The following is a 19,398-nucleotide window of genomic DNA, read 5'->3' on the forward strand; positions in this document are numbered from 1 at the left end:
GTAGCCTAAAAAACTAACCTTAATTAGTCAGTTCAGCTTCCTGTCTTTTTTCCCAATTTTTCAAACAAAGGAGAATACAAACTACATTGCCTGGATGTACCTAGGCAGCTACATTTCTATTTGAAGAGGACTGAGAGTTTTCAAAAATCAGATCAGATTTTCATAGCTTTCTCTCAGGCCAGGAAAGGTAGGGCCATTTCCTAAGTGTCAATTTCACATTTGATCCCTTGTTGTATAGCTCACATTTACGAATACAATCACATTGATCTCCCCATTCCTGTTAAAGCTCATTCCACTAGGTCGGTGGTTACTTCTTCGGCCTTCTGGGCTAGGACTTCCTTGGCTAACATTTGTGCTGCTGCCACTTGGTCAAATCCCCATACCTTTGTAACACATTACAAGCTGGATTTGGTGTCCAGGGGTAGAGCTTCGTTTGGTTCTTCTGTGCTCTGACGTGTCCTTCCTTGAGACTTCCCAAGGTTATGGATAGCTGGGGACTCTGACCCATCCATGATCAATAATGACATGGATAGCATCAGAAAAAGAGTAATGTACTTACCATAACTTCGAATCTGTGCTATCCAGTGTCATAATTCATCATGTTCCCACCCTCTGCCCCCCCCCCCCTTTCTGGTGACTAGGGAATTCTTGGAGTAGTGGTGTGTTTGGTTCTGCTGTTCCATATTGTCGACGGTTTCACTGTCCTTGTGTTTTTTTAGCAAACTCGATCTGAGGATTATGGGTAGCAGGGATTCCTGGGAGGGGAGGAGCTGTCGGCACATATCCGAGGTCAGATCCAAGACCCATCCGGGATGAATAATGACATCGGATATCACAGATTCCAAGTTATGGTAAGTAGATAACTCTTTTTTTACAACAAAGTCAAGCCATTCAGTTTATCATATGCCACCTTAAGATGACAACATGGTTTGTTTTCCTTCCACTGGAAAGGACTCAAACCCTGAGACACTCAGTTCAGAACTTGTTTCAATTTTTATCTCCATCTGCAGTGTTAATTTTATGAGTCCTAGGACTCATGGCATCTCCTATCCTTATGGTTCATTTAGCTCAGTTCCATATGAGAATTTAGAAATGGCTACTCAGACTGCAATGGCTGTAGCTAACAGATAGTCTGTCAGTGCCAATATTAACAACCACTGTTTGCAGAATGCAGCTATGCTGGTGGTTATCCTCTCCCTTTGTCCTCCTAGGGAACCATTTCTGATGCCACTCAAAAACTCCTCCGGTTCAAATGAGGGAGAATGAGACCCTAGAAATAAAAGTGTAAACAAATACAGTTCTGTAGAACTAAAACAAAATAAACCACACAGAAAAGGTTGGTTTTGTTGGATTTAGTGTAGCTTGTATACTTCAAAGTCGTTTTCAGATCCAATACAGATTTCAAAAAATTTCAATATTTAAATAACAATAAAATTGACACACATAATTGATATTCTTGAATTATTGATTTGATTTAATCAATTACATATTAATGTTATTAAAATTAAAAATATCAAATTAAAATTTCATTCAATATATATAAAATTATATATTATATATAAAAATATTATATATATTTATATGTTTATGTATAACAAAATAAATATATGTTGTATATATAATTATATATGAACAGATATGTTGGTATCATATTATATACAATATACTATATCAACTGTATAGCTGATTATGTTCAATGAAAAATTAGTATGTATGAATCTAGTGGTAAACAAACAAAAGCCAGCTTAGCTAACCTTACATTTGCTTATAATATTATATTTTGCACCTTGTTCCAAGTTTCCTTCCATAAGTAAAAATATTACAACTTCCCTTAACAAAAGTTTTTTTTACATTGGAACAATGCATTATTTACATTATTTCTTTTGATTTCATATAGGCATTGATACCTATATATACATATATAAAATCAAATATTATATTTCAAAATGTGATATATATATTTTTTTAGAGTATTAAATGTGAATAATGGTTTTTGATGGGTGATTTTAATCATTATTAACTAATTATGTAATTGATTCAATCAAATCAATAATTAGTTTCTGAATATAAGGTGTGTGTATTTTCAAGAAAGTTGTATTTGAAATTTTGATTTCTGATGAAGATTAAATCCAACAGTTCTTAACCTTGTCTGTGGTTACGTTTTGTTTAGTTCTACAGAACTGTTATTTTCTTACAACTTATTTCTAGGGTCCCATACCCTCATTTTTCATCTCCTTGTCTGTTTTTTTTAACCATTTCTGATGTCCATTCCCATGGCAGCAATGACCTCCTCATTAGGGTGCAGGGGCATTATCAGCAGATAATGGTCCAATGTACATAGACAGAGCAAGAGGCCAACCTTCACATCAGTATTCTGGAGATGAGAGCAGTCCTCCTAGCATCGCTGGAGCTACAGACATCCTGCCTGTGGTGGTGATCTCCATTCAAACCAACAACACAAAGGTAGTTTGATACATGAACAAGTAGGGAGGGAAAAGGTGCTATCCCCTATACTGAGAAGCCATGAGAATGTGACAATGTGCAATTGCTTCACATCGCTTCTTAACAGCAACACACATCTCCAGGATAGCCAACTATGTTGCTGACAGGCTAAGCAGTTCCATCCTACTGCCTCATGTGTGGTCTGTCAATCCAGTTGTGGCAGGTCAAATTTTTCATCTTCTGGGATTTTCTTACTGTCATATCTTTGTCTCCTCAGACAACATCAAGTTAAATAACTTCTTTGTTCTAATTTCCCCAGGGAGGTACTCCCTGAGAGACACTCTAGTCAAACAGTGGCTTACCAAGCTCATTTCTGCATTTCTCACTCATGCCCTAATGTCCAGATTCATACAGAAGGCAGTGAAATGCAAAGCTATGATAATCCTCATTGCCCCTTATTGTCAGGCAAATCTGGGTTCCCTTGCTGATGCCTCACATCTGGGAGCCCCTGTGGCTGTTGGATTCAAGGAAGGATCTTCTTTGCCATCCCCTCCAGGTTGCCTCACCCAGATCTTCTCAATCTCAAGTTAACTGTATGTTTTTTCCAGTTCCACTGAGGGTCACAGATCCTTCCCTATCTCAGGGTGAAGTTCATATTCTCTCTGCTTCTCAAAAAGAGTCTACCATAAAGTGTAGCACAGAAAATGAAAGTGTTTCTCAGCTCGGGCAGCCATTCAGGTAATAGACCCCACTTTATGCATCTATTCCACAGGTACTTCTTTTCTTTTCTTTACTTCAGGATCCAGTTTCTTAACTATCAAAGTTCAGTCAGTCACAATTTTTGACTTCCACCAAGGTACTGATTTCTTCTCCTTGGCTTTTCATAAGTTGTGCAAAACCTTCCTCAAAGGAACATTTCTTCTCCTTCACCCACTGATCAGGGAACCAGTTCCTCCAATGGATTTGTTTTGTCCTAGAAGCTTGAACAAAATCCCCCTTTTGAACCAGCCTTCTCTCCCCTTGAAATGTATTTCTTGGAGGACTTTGTTTCATGTAGCTATAATCTTAGCCAGTAGAATTTCTGAGTTGCATCCCTTGTCCTCTTATGTGTCTTATTTAGTGTTTCACAAGGTCAGAGTCTCATTGAGCACAAATTCTTCCTTTCTTCCTAAAGCAGCATCCCAACCTAATTTGAATCAGCCGTTTCACCTGGCAGTCTATTTTGCCAGTCATTCAAACAATGGTTTTTATTTGCTTCACATTTTAGATGTGCATTGACAATTAAAGTTTACCTGTACAGAATTAAGACCGTTAGAAAAGGCTCACAACTATTTGTGCCGTTTGCTTCAAACAAGACAAGTACCTACGGTTCCAAGATCACCTTGTCTAGATGGATCTCTGACTTTATTACATTTGTATATTCTACCAACAGTCATCTTTTACCATGTAGACCTAAGGCTCATTCTGTGAGGTTGCTGACTATTTCTACATGATTATTCAGAAATGCATCAGTGGATAACATTTGTGCAGCTGCAACATGGTCTTCCTTATGTACCTTTTCAAAACATTATAAGTCGGATATAATTTCAAGATCTAGGGCTTCCTTTGGAGCTAATATCCTCAAGGGCTTTCTGTCATAATCAGTTGCTGGGGATTGTGACCCACAGTTTGGATTGGACAGAAGAGATGAATAGGATATGGTAGTTATCTATTTAACCATAACATCGGATCCCTTTATCCATGTCCATCAGATACAACAGCCACCCCCCCCCTTCCTGCTGTTAGTTCTGAATGACCTGAAGGACCTGTCATAACATTCTGGGGCTCATGACATACTTATTTTGTATTATTGTCTACAAGCTTAATCTGAGATACTTCATTTATAGATGCATTATGGGTAGGGAAAATTTGAAGGAGCTCAAGGCTGGAGCTCTAGTTTTGCCAGCTTTGATCCAACAATCAGCATGAGGCCTCACAAGTCATGTTGGACAAATGTGGATGAAAGGATCCAATATTATAAGTACATAAGTACCCTTTAAAAGAAAAAGCATTTTATTTAAGAGTCAAAAAAAGTTATTTGAACTGGCTGAGTTTGTAAGACAATAGTTGATTTCCTGTTTAAGAAATACTGCAGTGTCTGTGTGAGTCATTTTGAAAGATTAACATATGCAGGGATTTGATACCCAATGGAAGATACATTGACAGAAGCTAGTGGATCCATATGTTGTAAGTCTAAGTATGATTGGTATCCTTGATGTAAAATGATTACAATTCAGCTAATGATATTATATTGCTATTAAGAAATGATGAAATGTAGGACTTGGGACATGAACAGAAAGATGAAGTGGTATGATTTATGTTGCCTGTTCTCTGGAATTTAGGAAACAGGTAAAACTTGGATGGCTATGATGCTAGACTGTTATCCTTTTGTCAGTAGGTAGCTAATGGTTGGAATTAGCATTGATAATACCTGTGGTTACTCTGGCATGGAAATAGAGCAATGGGATCTTTTGAAACTGGAATATAAAATATAGTGTCTGACAGCTGTTGTATGGCTTCAGTGATGTACTGATTCTGAAAAATAAAACAACCCCATCTATTATTCTGTATAAAATATTTTAATGACAGTGCCATTCCAGTTGTCTAGCTCTCTAAGGGCTACAAGCTCTCAAGCTGTAAGGTTGGAAATATAATCTCCACACTAGAAAGTGAAGCTGGTTGTTTCTTTTATGTAATGATTCATAAAACTGCAAACTGGAGTATATTATCCTACAGGTGGAGTCCATGCACCCCCTCAGGTACTTTTTATTAATATTTTTATATTGTCTTCAACCTTACAATGAAAATAATGCTTTTCATTAGGGAAACGTGCTGTAGTTCTGTAGTAGGGATGCTGTAGATGAAGTTGAGTCTGAGGTGTATTAGTATACATGGGTGTGAATTTAAAACAGAGATGAAGGATTGCCTGTTTTCATGTAAAATTAAATGAAGATTTGACCTTGTCATATGACTGTATATGCTACAAGGAAACAGACATGTTTTTTCTTGCTACTTAACTTTGAATGGAATTATGCAGTAACCACTGTATTTATGCATTTTCACTCATCTGAAATGTCATATGATATTCTTCCTTATCACTGCTGTAGTATTCCCTGCTGATGCCTCACATCAAGGGATATTGCATTGAGGCTAGCTCTAGGTAAGACCAGCATACCAAAGCCTTAGACCCTTCCAGGTGCTATATGTCAGATGTATATCCTATGTCTAGGATGTACGTGTAATCTTCTAGGGCTGCTGCATCAGGTTCTGGGTGCTCCGGGCTTAGGTTACAATCTCTTCCTGATGATATAAAAGCCAAGTTGTTGGATTCTTCTTTGGACTCCCAGAATCTGTTTGGTTCTGCAGTTACAGAGCTTTTTTAAAACTTTGCAAGATAAAGGGAAGGTTATGCAAGACATCAAACAGTTTTTTTCTTTCCCCATCCCTGTGTTTCAAAGGAATTATCCTTCCAAGTCTTCTTTTGTGTGTAGACATCAGAATTTCCCTTAAGGGGTAAGAAATATTCCAAAAGGATGATCTGTTGTTATCAATTTTCATTCTGACCTTGACTGATGGATTCAGATTTGAGCCGTCTGACACATCCCAGGCATTGCATAAGCTCATGGCAATCTGGAACTCTCGAGCTTCTCCCTTACCCATAATGCACTAACCCCCATTACCTCAGATCTCGTTTGCTACTCGAGTGTCTGGATGTGGTCGTCTTCAGCTCTCGAGTTTCATATTGGGAGATACGTTTTTTTCATAATTTTTCTAAAAATTCCTTATCTCGTTCCTTTCTTAAAATTATTCTTAACTCCTTCCCTTTTACCCTCATAGCTGTTGTTTCCTTTATTCTGTTTTCCAGATAGGCAGTCTCTACCTTTAGTGTTACTTACTGCACTCTTTGATAACTAAACTTCTTTCCATGTTCTTCTCATGTATGTCCCCATGTGAGACGTGTGGGCTTAATCTGCCTTTTTTGAATGCTCACACTCTCTTTGTGCGTATTTTTCCTCAGAGCTTTACAATGGCTCTGCAATGTCTGTGGCAGACTCAACCTCAACATTGTACCATACATGATTAAAGTCTCTCATTATTTGTTGGAGTTTCGTCCTCTAAATATGACTAGGACCCTTCAAAAGGTCTGAATTGTCTTTATTAGAGAAAGTGAGAAAGAGAGAGAGACCTATCAGAATATTATTGCAATCTAACCACCTTTAGACCACGGTCATGAGTGTGTCAGACATATCTTTCATCTGCTCACATTTTCTCTGGATGTCCTGTTTTTTACCTAATATTTTTGGTCTTTTTCTTTTTTCTTAAACAGAGGTTTGTATGACAAATCATTAAGTCTAAATTTAGTATATGCAAATCCTGTTAGTTTTCTTGCTCTAATGGGGTTAAAAAATGGTGTTGGATCTGAGGTCTGCATTAACCTGACTCTGTTTGGATCCAATGGAGATTTTTTGTCGGTTCCATGCTTTTAGTTCAGATTTCATATCCTTTATAGGAAGCATGCTGCTGTGAGTCATTCCTTTCAACAGTACAGATTTTCACAAAAGGTCCAGAATTTTGTCTAATATTTTTGGACCTTCTCATAAAATTGTGTTTTTCTGAGGAACTGTTGGCAAGTCATTATGAGTTGAAGTCATAAAATAATGATAGACATTTGATTTTCAGTCTTCATACCCTTCAGAAAATTCATGCTAATGCAAAACTTGTTATTATATCAACTTTCTGAGTATGTCAGAGCAATATTTAAGAAGTGTCCTTATTTTAGGTCTTAATTCCCCCAAGAATTATGGCTTTGTCCAGTTTTCTTGCTCCAAGAGGTTGAGAGGTATGCTGCCAGTCCTGTTAATCTGGCAGCATTCTTACTTTGTAAGAGTTTTTTTCAGATCTGTCCATTTTTCATTTCATTGGGACTTTGTTCCTCCACTTTTCAAGTCTTGTTCGGATTTTTTGAGCAAAGTGATCAAGAAGTCGAGTCAGATCTTTTCATGTGTTCTCGGATCTTTTGCTAAGGGCTGAATGTTTCAGGCATGCATGTTATTACTAAAGCCCCTTTTATCATTCGCATAGATCTGAGCATTCAGTTTCTATTATGGTAGCACTAATAATCTTCGGATCCAAACTCCTTATTGTATCGGCTCCGAGAGTTGCTGCACAGGTCCCAACTCTTCTTCGGATTCGATGGGTTTTTCATCCTTTCTATGATCTGGTAGTTTGAGTACTGGTGGTGTTTATTCCTTCTGTTATTTTTTGTTGGATTATGGATCTTCAGATCTGATAAATAGAATTGTATAAACTGTTTTCTCCTTCAGGTCTGAGACATCCTTGGATCCGAGAGGTTACCTGCGCTCGGATACAGTGCCTTAATGTAAGAAAACGGCTGTACGAAGTAGCCTTTTTTCTGGCCTGAGACCCTCTGATGGACTGATAGTCTCACACACACACACACACACACACACACACACACACACACACACACACACACACACATACACAGTCAGTCAGTAGTTCAAGCCACCTACTAAATCTGGAGACATATTTTTGTCTGCTCATGATTAAATATGCAGTTTTCTGGCAAATCATTGAGAGATTATTTCACTAAATAATACCAAATAATAACAGATATTTGAGTTTCAGACTTCATATCTTTCAGAAATTACATAATAATGCAAAACCTGTTATTCCAACAGACGTCTAAGTTGATAGGGACAATACTTAAAAACTGTCCCTATTTTTGATCCCTTGTTCCACCCATTATTTCTGGCTTGACCCGATTTTCTTGCACTAAGAGTTTGAGAGGAATGATACCCAATACAAACCAATTCATTACTCTGGTTGACATTTAGTATCCCTCGCTGACAGACACTGCTCACAGCTACACACACACATTAATAAAATAAATAAATAAATATTGAAGTAATAGTTTGCTAATGCTGAGGTGACATCTAAGCATGTCAACAAAAACAACTATACAACAGTTTCTCCGTTGCATGCCACTGTTATGGCTACACCACTATGGTGTTCCCAAGACTTAAGACTGTGTGTTAGAGTAACATCTATAACAAAACGTGTTCACAGTAGCACACAAATAACAAGAGTCCTACCATAGATTTTCCAACAGATGTCATCAGAACAACTGCTCCCTTCTGCTATCTCATATCACACACATAGCTCTGGGAATGACTTTTCAGTCATGGCAAGAGATATGTCCATAATAGAAATAATGTACTGAATAGAGTCAATGATATAGTATTATAGGCCACATGCAGCACTTAACTGCACTTCACACCCCTATGTTTTACCTTAACAAAAGCACAGTTAGTGTTATGGAGTGACATAGCTTATTATGCACAATTTCACTTCTCACAATGACCTTATGATACCCAGTGTATGCAACCATGACCTTTGGAAGGGCACACAGCTCATTGCACATCCTTTTATTAGCTGTATTAATTTACCACCAACTGGCATTCTCAATCCACTATGAATGAACATAATGCATGTTAAAACACCACCAGTTGCATTGGCTGTAGTACCTGCTAAAACAGTGGAAATGTCTGACAGATACAAAATCTAAAGTTTCCTCTCCAGGCATTCGGAGGGTCTTTTTTCCCTGCACCAGAAAACCTGACTAGAGTTTACAACAGATACCTTTTTCCCTTCCTCCTCTCCATTAAAAAAAAAACAAAATACAGTTCAGTCCACTCTCCCTTTTCAAAAAAAAAAAAAATGGAACGACTAGATGTGCTTGATAAACCTTCATGGTAATGGTACCACAAAAAAAATAAACAGGTGTTCCTGAAGGTTATTACTGTTCTAACTGGTGGCTGGTCATTTTTCAGTTTAGAATACTTCCCTTTGATCTCACCACAGCCCCAAAACCCTTATGAAGTTTGCTTAGTGTACGGCAGTAGTAGTTACTCACATGAGTCTATGGTGATTCCAGGTTTTTCCATGTCTAGATGACTGATTCATTTCCATCCCGACCAGGCATCTGATTATGATGTCAAGAGAAAAGGTTATCCAGATGTGTTTTTTTTTTTTGTATATAACTATAAACTACAAAAAAAAAAAAAAAAGATAGTGTGCAATACCAAGAATGTAACCACTTGGTTCTTCAAGCTCTAGGATCAATGGCTGCAGTAAAAACTCTAGTACCATTGGCCAGGATTTTATATGAAAATTCTTCAATAGATGCTTGCCTCACGGTGATCATACTTCATAGTTCCATGTCCATTTTGAAATGAAATCACAAGTGGTGGATTCAGTCAGACCAAGTTCTACAATATTCTTTCAACCTCCGCCTCAGCCCTAGGCCATACTAACTATGGATGTTACCCGGGTCTGTATCATGTCAGCAAAACAGCATTACAGCAAATGCTGTTTTTGCCAACACATACAGACCAAAATCAGAAAAGAGCGAGCTCAGGTCCGAGATTTCTTTCCCAGGGAAAGAAATTGCTTGGCCTGAGCCATGACATTGCCCTTTACCCGACTGTAGTGTGATCTTAGAGTTGGTATATTTAGTTGGGGGGGTGTTCCCCACTTTGGGGAGTGTGGGTGGCACAGCCCCCCCACTTTTTAATGTTTTAAGTGGTATGTTGTATTTTGAAGGTTCACTGATTTATTTCCATTGGAAAAAATCGGTGAACCAGAGTTTCACTCTTTTAAGATTTCGGTCTATAGATGTTGGTGAAATGGCATTCACTGTAATGCTGTTTCGCTGACATAATATAGACCCATGTTTCCCAGCCATGGTAGAAGGGCATTACCTGGAAAACAGAGTCCAAGGCATATGTTCACGTGGGAAGTACATTTACTGTATTAATGTTCTAGAGATGAGAGCAGTGCTGTTAGTGTTGCAGGCCTTTCAGAATGTTCTCCCTTTAGGAACAATTGCGATTGAAATGAACATGTCAGTTATCTGGTGCTTCAACAAACAAGGAGAAACCAAATGATATCCCCACTATCGAGAAGCACTCAGAGGGTAACATGAGTGATCTCATAACAATGCACATCACTGGGAAACACAGTGAGATAGAGGGCAATCTTCTAACTCATGAATGGTTCCTCAACAGGAATATGACGGAAATGATGTTCCATCAGTAGGGCCAGCCTTTCTGCAATCTTTTTGCTTCTCCTCGAAACAACAATGCACTAGCTATTTTTGCCTTTTTCCCTCCACAAGGGGAATCACTGAGAGTTGCTCTTCTTCATGACTGGCCACCTATATCTATATCCTTCAAGGTCTGATTTCAGAAATTCTATAGAAAGGTGCCAGGTTTTAGAACAGTTCATCCTCATTGCCCCTTAGTGGCCTCCACAGATTTGGTTTCCCTTCCTTTGGCCTCAGTTAATTCACCAACCTTGAATTTTAGATCAAAATCCAGACCTACTGTCTCAACCAACAACCAACAAGAATGGTCCATCCAGATATTCAGAACTTCAAGCTGATGGCTAGGTTTCCCCAAGCCCATTAATAGACAACCTATGCTGTCTGCACCTGTCCGGCAAATATTGTTACCTTCCCTTTAACCATTTACAAAGAAAAAAAAATAGGCACTGGGGTCTTCAAAATTGAACCCTTTTCTGCCCTGATTCATACCATTCTCCAATTATTAACTCTGCCTTTGAACAAAGGAGCTACTACATCTACAGTTAAAGTTCAATTGGCAGTAATTACTAATTTCCATAGTGGAACTGATGATTCTTCACTAGCTTCCCACAAGCTTTATAAAGCTTCTGTACAAGATATACTATTGTTAAGGGCTCCATTTAAAGATCCTACTCCTCCATAGGATTGAAATCTAGTACTGCAAGCCATTATTCACTCTCCTTTTTGAACCTGCAGATGACTATGATTTTACATTTTCTTCTTCTGTGAGATGAATTTCTGAAACTTAGGCCATATCTGAGAAACTACCATATCTGATTTTGCACAAAGATGCAGTCAAGTTATGAACGAAGTCATCTTTTTGCTCAAAGTAGTATCAGAATCTGATTTTTGCAGAATGTCCTGATTTTTGGCTGATATTTTTGGTCTGTTCCTCATAAAAGTTGTGGTTTTCTGGCAAATCACTGGGATGATCTGAAGATCGAAGTCATGAAATAATGGCATTGAGTTTCAGACTTCAAATCCTTGAGAAAATATATGTTAAAACAAATTGTGTTACTCTAACAACTTTATAAGTTTATAAGAGCAGTATTTTAAAAAGTCCTTATTTTCTATCCCCCATTTTATCAGGCTTTGTCCAGATTTCTCGCATTAAGAGGCTGAGAGGTTTAGTTGGATATCACATTACCAAAACAAATGCAGGCTCATTCAACCAGAGCCATGGCACCAGCCTCAAGTTTACAGTCGTGAACATCCATAGATGACATTTGTGCAGGAGCAATCTGATCTTTTCCCCATGCCTTTATCAATCATTACAAATTGGATTTAGTCTTCTGAAGTACAGCATCATTGGCCTCAGTGGTGTTTAGGAGTATCCTTCCATGAGTCCACCCTGGATCTAAGGTAGCCGGGGATTCTGTCCCATCATTTGAGGATGGAATGAAAACTGACAACCTCAGATAAAGAAGTTATGTATTTACCATAACGTTCCATCTGTGCTGTCTGTTTAAATTCCTGCTTGACTCTCCACCCACCAGCCCCCAACCCTTGTTAGGTTTATTTTAGAAGAGCGAGTGGATCTAACAGATTTGTTACATCTTTCGAACATTGCAGATGTGGCATTGCCTACTTGCCTTGCTCTCTCTTTATATGATATGTATATATAAAGTTATAAGAGTATGTCTTTCTTTTATAGCTTTCAAACAAGATCTGAGGTAATGGGGGGGGTTGATGTTTTATGGGTAAGGGAGAAGCTTGAGAGTTCTAGATTGCCATGAGCTTTTGCAAAGGCTGAGACAGATCCGAGGGATCGGAACCAAACCCATTAGTCGAGGAGGAATGAAAATGGACAACACAGATGGAACATTATGGTAAGTACATAACTTCTTTTGTTTTTTGGATAAACCTACTCAGGATTCTAGGTGTCTTTTACTGACAAATCTGCTTCTATTCTATTGTTGTCTTTCCCTGCCCCTCAGCCATATTCCTCTGTCCCTCCAGTTAACTCTGTCCTACCCCATCTGACAGCACATTACCATGGATTCCTGGGTTCTTTCCATAATACAAAAAGGTTACTTCATGATTTGGAAATCCCTTCCACCCTTTTTGGGGATTCCTCAGCCTCCACTTTGCCAACTTCTTAATTTTCCTCCACTTCTTCAGGACATTTTGGCTCAGGGAGCTGTTCATCCTACTTCTCTATCTGAGAGAGGCAATAGGTTTATTTAGGGATATTTCTGGTTTCCAGGAAAGAGGGCTCTTGTAGGCCCATTCTGGATCTCTTTTTTTCTCAACATTCTTCGGAGGGTACCCTCTTTCAAAATGTTATCGTCCCAAGTCAGTCCCTGTTCAGTCCCTGGTCTTCTTTCTACTTCTTCAGTCCTATGTGGACTCACTGGACCTGAAGGATGCTTATCTTCACATTATTATTCATGCTGTCTTCAGGAAATGTTTATGGTTCTTTGTTTCTTCCTCACATCAGTTCTCTAATTGGCCTTTTTGTCTTCCTTCAGCTCTGAGAGTCTTTATCAAGTGTCTGGCACCAGTCATAGCTTACTTCTGACTCCATGGTGCCCAAATATTTCCTTATCTGGATGACCTTCTCATTCATCTTTAAAATCTTGAGTTTACCATGTGTGGGATTCACCCTCAGTCTCAAGAAATCTGTTCTGCCTCCTTCACAAGGTCAAGTTTTCCTGCTTTGCCGGATTTGGAGATTGCCTATGATGGCTTTTCTTCTTCCTCCCAAGGTCACCTTTTTGTCAGCTTTCTTCCAGTCTTTTCTTCCTTTACATCTAGTGTCTACAAGATAATTTCTATGGGCTCTGACATACATGGCTTCCACCAGTTCTATGGATCCCTTTGTCAGACTCCACATGAGAAAGTTTCAGTGGTATCTAAAGAAAACCTGGCTTTAACATTGGCATCCTCTGGAATTTCCCATTTCTGTCTTACCTTGTCTCAAACAGAAATGTATGTGGTGGATTTATCAGATATTTCTGAGTCCAGGCATGCCTTTTCAGACTGTTTCCCCCTTCCATCACTAAGGATCTGTATACAGATGTTTCAGATCTAAGACAGGAGGGGGAGGGGCTTCTTCCAGCAATATCAGGATCCAGGGAGTGTGGTTTCCCAACAACTGAAGGACCCCTTCAACATCAAAGAAATGAAGGTTTTACTTTTGACTCTTCAAGCCTTGCATTCTCTCTGGGTTCCGGGTCCTGTCTTGGTTTTACGCAGACAGTGCCACTGTCACATGGTGTATAAACAAACAAGGGGGCACAAAGCCATACCTTTTTTGCAGACTAGCTGCTCTTGTTTGGGAATTGTCCACCATCATCTGATCTTTCAGGCAGGTTACATTCCCATAGATCGCAGTCTTATGGCAAACAACCTGAGCAGGTCCATTGCATATCCCCATGAATGAATGTTTCACAGAGAGGTCTTCTTGGACATTATCTATCAATGAGATAATCCTCAATCAGATCTGATTTCCTTCCCTCCAGTCAGGCAACTTTCTTGGTTCTTTTCCAGGGTGCTGAATCTTCTGGCTTGAAATGTGGACACAGTGTCATTTTCTTGGGAGGAGATGTTTCTGTATACTTATCCCCCTTTTCCTTTGTTACCCAAGGTTTTACACAAGATCATGTGGGGCAAACCCATAGTCTTGTTGGTGAGTCTCTTTTGGCCCAGACAGCATTTGTTCCCCCTGCCTCTCTATCCAGTCAGGGGAAATCATCACAAGTTACCTCACAGGATGGATCTCCTCACACAGGACCAGAGATGTCTTATTCACCCTCATCTGCTCACCCTACATTTGATTCTTTGGGTGATAGGGTGTTGATCACTTTTTTTGATACCAGTTTTCTTCTAAGGATGTGCTTCAGGTTTTGCAGGAGGACAGAAACCTACTACTAGAAAATCCTATGTTGTTAAATGGAATTGATTTTTTATTGGTGTCACAGGTGTGAACTGGACCCTCTTTTAGTAGGTATTCCTACTATTCTTTCTTATCTGTATGACTTGTTCAAGTCTGGTATGGCATATTCATCTGTTAAAATACGTTTGTCAGCCCTTTCTGCTTGTCTGCCCTTGGATCTGCCACGTTCCTCTAGGTTTGAAGTTAAACAATTTCCAAACGGCATCCTTCACATTAGGCCCTTGATAAAGCCCATTCTACCTTCTTGGGACTTTTGTTTTGTTCAAGGAATCAACCTCCTTTTGACCTTACAGCTTCCTCTACTTTGCAGTTCTGTACTTGGAAGACTGTTAAGAATGTATACACTATTTGTTTTTATTGTTCATGTTTTTATGTAGGGAAATCTGAACGCAAATTAAAAAAAAACAGGATGAGTGAGCTCCTTAGTGATATTCATCTAAGGAAAGAAACAAATGCTTTAGCAAGACATATTATTGCTAGTCCTGGCCATGCTTTCAAATTTGTTGTTTTACAAACTTTAATAATGTCAGAACGTGGAGGTGCCTGGTCCCTTTTACCTTGAGAAAGCAGAATTGCTCTGGCAGCTACGCTTAAATGCACGATTTTGGTCAGTGCTAAATGATGCAGAGAATATAACATGTCTGTTTAAATTAAGAGCTTTAAACAAATAAAATGTATTTTTTTAGCCTTAGGATGTTACTATTGTGTATAACACTGTTGCATTTTTTTATGGATGGAGTAGTGTAGTGGTTATCACATCTGCTTTACATGCAGAAGGTCCTGGGTTCAATCCCCAGTGGGGTTTGTTTCTTTCACTATGCCTTCTTTTACTATGTTTTTTACTATGCTTAGGTTATGTCAGGCTAATTGATACAAAAAGGGTGTGTGCTGAAATTTTGCTGTGATTGGTTTAAGAGCATTTAAGAAGCTTAATGACAGTTTGTTCATTTATCTGATGAAGTCCCTTTTTATGTGTTAGTGGGACGAAAGCGTTTATCTTTGCTTTTTTGTGTACTGCATTTGGCTGAAGCAGTTTTTAGCTGTTCTATGTGTAATAAAAGTATTTGGGAGTGTGGAAACATTTTTTTGCCCTGGTTTTTTGGATTAATAGTGCTGGTTTGGTGTTCGTCTTGTTCCACACATTTAGGCCAACAGCAGCACAGACAGGGGCTTAATGTGGGGGTGTCTCAGTGTACTTTAGCTACAAATAAACCTCCATCTTTGTTAAACAGTATGATGCTCTGGAGTTCATCCACATCCAAGTCTCCATAGACAAGGTTCCTTGCCATGTTCTGGCCTGCTACAGGTCACTATCTATGACCCATGAAGCTCACATCTCTTATCTAGACCTACTAGAAGCGCTCAGCATCCAATCAAATACCTTATTCATAGCTACCCTTCTATGGACTAGGAAACATACACTATCTCTAACTCACAGGCACAATGTTTCCTGGATTTTATCAGCACAAACACCCTGAACCAGATAATGCACACTCTGACCAAAGAATCAAACATACTTAACATATTACTCACCAACATGGGAAAGCATTGCACCCTCCCAGTGTCATGTCCTCATTGATGAGGTCTGACCTCAAAGCTGCCACCCCTTGAAATAAAAATCATCCTGGAAAAAAACCTGTAACAGAAACTGTTATAAAGCAAACTGCATCCTGTTACGTGATAGATTGCCAAAATTTGTGGCTCCCTCAAACCTAGAGAACACAGGTGCATATGCATAATTATTCACAGAAACCCTGTACAGGCATGTAAATGGCTGCATTGAGGCTACTGTACCTACCAGAGGTAACCACAAACCTACCACCAAAAACAAACCCAGTGGTGGAATGTTTACAGGATAAATAACAAAAGAAAAAAGTCATGGGCAAAATCAGAAAGAGCAACTCTCATAGAGACAAGAACTCTCTCATTCAACTAAACAAGAGCCAAGGACAATCACAAGACTATCTTTGACTATGTTAGGAATCTTAAAGGTAACACTCAGCAGTGTGCAGAACTGGTCATAAATGGCACAACCTAAACTAACCAGGGTGACATGGCAAATCTACTGGCTGATAAATTTAGCTCTAACTTCGCCTTGGCATATCCCCTCCCCCAGCTATCAACAGGGAGCAAGTCCTGGCAGCACTTGCTAAAGTCCAAAGCACTACTTCATTGAGGCCAGACAATATCCCATTTTGCCTGCTAAATAGCCTAAACTATGACCTAGCAGGACCACTTGACTCACTGTTCAATTACAGCCTAAAAACAGGTTACATGCCAGGTGAATGGAGGGTAGCAGTGGTCATCCCTCTTCATAATGGTGGACCATCAACTGATGCCAGAAACTACAGAGTCATCAGCGTGACAAGTCTAATAAGCAAATGACTGAATTATCATGGAAATGATCAGCAAGGACACTGGCAACTAACAGACAGTGAACCCATCCCAAGTCTGGCTTTGTTAATGGGAGATCCGGCCTTATTAACCTGGTAGACATCTTCAAGAGGGTCACCAAGGCTATGGATGAGGGGAAAATGGTGCATACTGCCTACCTTGACCTGTGGGTATAGTTAACAAAACCTGAGAACTAGGCATACATCCTTCCAAAACTCACTGGATTTCTGGCTAGTTCACAGATAGCACCCATGAGGTCAGGATCGGCGAGACGACCACCAGCAGGAGACCAGTAACCAGTAGAGTACGACAGGACTCGGTGTTGGGCCTACTCCTGTTTGGCATCTACTTCTTGGCAGATGACTGTAAATTGGGAGGCATCATAGATTCCTTGCATCCTACAAGAGGGTCTAACACATACAAATGGCTGGTGCCAAAGCCATGGATTAAAACTCAGTGCAAAAAATGCATTATAGTGCCTTTGGGAAATCATCCATCCAAGATAATTACTCCATCAATAAAACACCCTTAAGAGTTGATCTGGTAGTTGGGAATCTGGAGACATATACAGAAAGTAATTCAGCCTTTCATCAACACATAGCCAAGATAATAACAAAATTGCTATATGACATCCAACTCATTAGCAAGGGTATGTCATCCAGGCCCAAAGAAGTTATACTACCACTCTACTCAGCCCTTATAAGACCTATCATGGAGTACAGTGACCCCTTTGGCATGTACTTAACCAGGCAGTTGCAGCAGTTTTAATGCCCTCAAAGGTTCCTCACCAGGAGAATCCAGGGTATGAATACACTGTTCTACATAGATCACCTTTAGGTCATAAATCTGTAATCGGTTTCCTGCATGTTACTGAGAGGCAATCTATTACAAACACCTCTTTTGTATTTATGCCAACTATCAAGACTACACCAAATTATTACTCACTTTTGGCACATAGGAGTGAATTTTATTGGGTCTATATCAGTATCTCGAAGTCTGACGATATCAAATATGATATTGTCGACACAAGATTACCGAAAGAGCACAACACCGAAAGTTTAAACGAAAATCTCCATAAGGGGAGATTTCCGTTTACTTCAATGTTGTGCGCTCTAGTTTTATTTATTTTGTTTTTGTTTTAATAATTTTTTTATTACGGTTCGATGGTTTAATACTTCAATGCATAAAGTTCTATCTTTATGCATTCGAAGTATTAAACCTTCAAGGTTATAATATAGACCCAATTTTATTAAGTATAGACAACATAAAAACACTTAGAAACATAAAAACATGCATTGCTATTCCCATTTTCAGGATAACATTTAACATTAATATTTAAAATCTATAAATTTGTCACATATCTTAAATATTTCACATATTTCACTTTTTAAGTAAAATTTTATACTAAATCAAATTAAATTAAATACTTCATAAGGAGTTCATTATTAAGCCCCTTAGGTTGCAAAATATCATAAAAATAAACGATGCTCCCTTATGCAACAAGACTTCAGAAGGATTTAAATACAACTCAGAACTTTTTAACACATACATAATAAAGAAATGTTAATGAATCAAAATTACTATTATGTCTTTCTGAAAAATATAATGCAATCTGATTGGGCAGAGAATTATTTTTAATATCCGTAATATGTTCCTGCATTCTTCCCCTCACTTATCGTACTGTCTTTCCTATATAAATCTTTTTATAAAGGCAAACAAGTCCATACATTACCATCTTTTGATAAGAATTATATAATCTAGGAACCAGAAATAACCTTATCATTAATGATATAACTATCATCTTTTCCCATATTCTTACAAATTGTACATTCTTTACATTCCTTCACTACCATTTATTTATTTATTGATTGATTGCATTTGTTAACCGGGAAAGTCCACTGGGCCTATGAAGTTCCCATTTTTAGTGGAAGCCTGGGGAGAAAAGCTCCACATTAGTTACATACAAATGTAAAATAATAATACATAGAACAAAGTGATTACGAGTAACACATTTACATTTAAAGAGAATTCATAGCAAAAACAGTGATAATATTTACAAACAGGTATGTATGTAGCAGTAAAAGATGATAAGTATTTAAATAACACTTGAGAATAAATATATCTATAGAATCCTTACCAGAGGAGGGTTGACCTCAGGGTAGAAAGGAGGTGACAGCATGGCTATAGGAAGAAGAGTCAAGTTAATGAGATGGCAAGAAGTGATTATGGTAGAGAGAAGGAGAGGATATGTTTGAAATTGAATGATTAAAGTTGAGACTCCAGAGAGAGAAGTCAGGAGTTGGGATTATTTGTTGGGGTACAGGAGCATAGCCAATGAGAGGAGATATGTAATTTGAGGGATTTTTTTAAAGGAGGCAGGATTGCTGGTAGTCCTGAATGCAGGAGGTCGATTGTTCCGTAACTTGGAGACAGTATGAGAATACAACATTTGGCCAGC

At 38.6% G+C, this 19,398-nt stretch overlaps 1 protein-coding gene and 1 non-coding gene across 2 annotated transcripts in view; both read left to right on the top strand.

Moving 5' to 3' along the window:
• LOC122808703 (endothelin-converting enzyme 1-like) overlaps nt 1-19,398 on the top strand; it is a 1,298,251-nt gene that overhangs the window by 48,517 nt on the left and 1,230,336 nt on the right. The window lies entirely within an intron of this gene.
• On the top strand, nt 15,279-15,361 carry TRNAV-UAC. Its single transcript has one exon. It is a non-coding gene; the product is annotated as a tRNA-Val (tRNA).

The sequence above is a fragment of the Protopterus annectens genome, chromosome 8.part0 (genome assembly GCF_019279795.1).
Source record: "Protopterus annectens isolate FY-2018-M chromosome 8.part0, PAN1.0, whole genome shotgun sequence".
NCBI classification, from domain to species: domain Eukaryota; kingdom Metazoa; phylum Chordata; order Ceratodontiformes; family Protopteridae; genus Protopterus; species Protopterus annectens.